The 2,603-nt window shown below is 34.0% G+C and overlaps 1 non-coding gene across 1 annotated transcript; it reads right to left on the bottom strand.

Annotated features, from left to right (window-relative positions):
- Window positions 1–1,509: 1,509 nt before the first annotated feature.
- Window positions 1,510–1,582, bottom strand: TRNAG-UCC (transfer RNA glycine (anticodon UCC)). Its single transcript has one exon. It is a non-coding gene; the product is annotated as a tRNA-Gly (tRNA).
- Window positions 1,583–2,603: the final 1,021 nt, after the last annotated feature.

The raw sequence follows: 2,603 nt of genomic DNA, 5'->3' as shown, positions 1-2,603 counted from the left end.
CTGGGCAGCTTCTGGCCTCCAGTGGTGATTAGAAGACACTACTCCAGCTGACTTCCCAAATCTATCGGGAGAAACAGCCACCCGGATTGGGGAAGACTAATGGTCTTCACACCACCAGTCCTGTATAAACTTGCACCATCGTTTTTTTCTATTTTCAATGGAGAAAGCATCTCTCTACCTTTTAATGACTCCACGATACATATATATATATATAAAACGGAATCACTTTGCTGTACACCTAAAACTAACACAACACTGTAAATCAACTATATTTCAATTAAAAAAAAAGTCTTAGCTTCTCTAGTGAATCTTTCCCAATGTCTTAGGAGCATCCTTTAGCCTTTTAAATCTGAAAAACAGAAAGAAAAATTATCCCTTGACTCTGTCTCCCACAGGTTTACTCCATTAACTGTTCCATTTCTTGGTTCTCTGTTAATAAACTTTTCAAGAGCCATTTTCTCCATTTTTCTTCCATTCTTTAGCGGTCACTGAGAGCTCTGTGTGTGTTTTAATTTTGAAGAGTTAAAAAAAAAATTCAGAAGGAAATGCCAATACCCAACAACAAGAATTAATAAAAATATTTTACCATGTAAGCTCCAGTCATACAATGCCTGGGGGGGAACTTCCTTTGTTACCAAATTGGATTATTAAGTCTCCCTCTCCAAAGGAAGCTTCTATCTTGATTTGGGTGTACCCTTCCACACCACTTGTTAGGTGTGCTTTTTATCCCCTCTTAATTTGCCTTAATGCTGTCATGTTGTATATGTCACTCCACAGTTAATTATTTGATTTAGCACATCCATCACCTCATATAATTATTATTTATTCTTTCGGTGGTGTAAATGCTAAAGTTCTACTCTCTTAGTATGTGAATTTTTCTATAGCGTAAGCCAAGGAGCAGGATTGCTATGTAGTAGGATATGTTCATTTCAATTTCACTAGGTTTCTAATTGCTCTCTCAATTCATTTTATAAATTAATATTCATACTACAGAGAGTATGAAAGCTTTGGTTTGCCCTCATCTTGGCTAACACTTTGTAATATCAGACTTACCGAGTTTTGCCAGTCATCCGATACCTGTGCATAAGCCTCTCCTTGTTTCACTTTCCTGCGAGGTTACATGTTTTGATATATTTATTGGCTGCGCCTCTGGGATTGTCTGTTCATTCAGTTAACTCTTTTGTTCATTTTTTTCTGTTGAATTATTTTTCTTTTAAATATTGATTTTTATGTTTAATGGAAATATTCTCTCCAAATGTGGCCCTTTTCAAACTTTGTATATGGTATCTTTATATTACAGAAATTTAAAATTCTGATATAATCAGAATTATTGATCTTTTCTGTTTTTTAATCTGTCTTATTTAAGAAATGCTTACATTTTTAGATGTCCTAAAGACATTTCTTCTACATTTTTAAGTGTATTACAAGTTTTATTTTATTTATTTATTTTCCACAATTTATATTTTTTAATTTTCTTTTTGGCTATGCCACATGGCTGTAGGATCTTAGTTCCCTGAGCAGGGATTGAACCCGTGCCCCCTGCAGTGGAAGTGCAGAGTCCTAACCACTGGACCACCAGGGAATTCCCTACAAGTTTGATTTTATAAATTAGATATTTTCTGCACTTGCAATTTATTTTTTGTATGATGTGAAGTATTGCTTTAGATTGTATTTTCCATAAGGAAAGCTAATTGCGTCGCTATACCTTTTATCGAAGAGTCCGTCATTGCACAGCATTTGTATGCCATGCACACCGAGTACTGATTTCCGCATGTTCCTGAATGACTTTCTTGTCTCTCTAATTGATTCCCTTTACCTGTCAACTGCTAAGCCTCTGCCTTAATGTTTTAATTACCACAGTTTATAAAGTCTTAAGTCTAATAGGGCAAGCTATCTTGGTTCTTTTTTATTTTTTATAATCATTTTGGAAAATATTAGATAATTGCTTTTTCCAAAATTTTTTCCAAAAATTTCAGAAGTGGTTTACTTAGTGACATGAAAAATCACGTTGAGATTTTGATTTAAATAGTCTTGAATATATGGATTATTTGGGGGAGGACTGACTGCTTTAGGATAGTGAGATTTCCTATCTGTAAACAAATTATATATGCTCGTCTGCTTGTTTAGATAAATCTTTTTTTATCTCCTTCAACAGCGTTTTATAACTTTCTTAATGTGGATATTATACATTTCTATTAGGTTTCTTTCCATATGCCTTATAATTTAACTTGCTGTTGCAAATAATGTCTTTTTCTATAAAATAAATTGTTGGTGTATAGGATTGACATTTATCTTTGAATGTGGATCTTGAATTCAAATTTTATCAGTTTTTGGATTTTCTATGTAAATTATCAAAATATTCTGCAGTAATTAGTATCTTTCTTTTCTGGTTCTGCAGAACTCTTTGTAAGATGGTTATCATGCTTCTACTTAACAGCATGCAATGTTGTTGTTTCATGAAATGTCAAAGTGTGCAGAAGGATGTTTATTGGTGCTGAGTAGCCTGAGGATGGACTCTTAGAATGGGCACAAAGTGTGAAGATATTTGTTTCTTGTCACTGCTTAACCCAGGGCATCTACTGCAAAAGAAATGGGCAAGGTGA

Source organism: Lipotes vexillifer, unplaced genomic scaffold, assembly GCF_000442215.2.
Source record: "Lipotes vexillifer unplaced genomic scaffold, Lipotes_vexillifer_v1.1 scaffold390, whole genome shotgun sequence".
NCBI classification, from domain to species: domain Eukaryota; kingdom Metazoa; phylum Chordata; class Mammalia; order Artiodactyla; family Lipotidae; genus Lipotes; species Lipotes vexillifer.
This window is presented reverse-complemented; position numbering and strand designations above follow the sequence as displayed.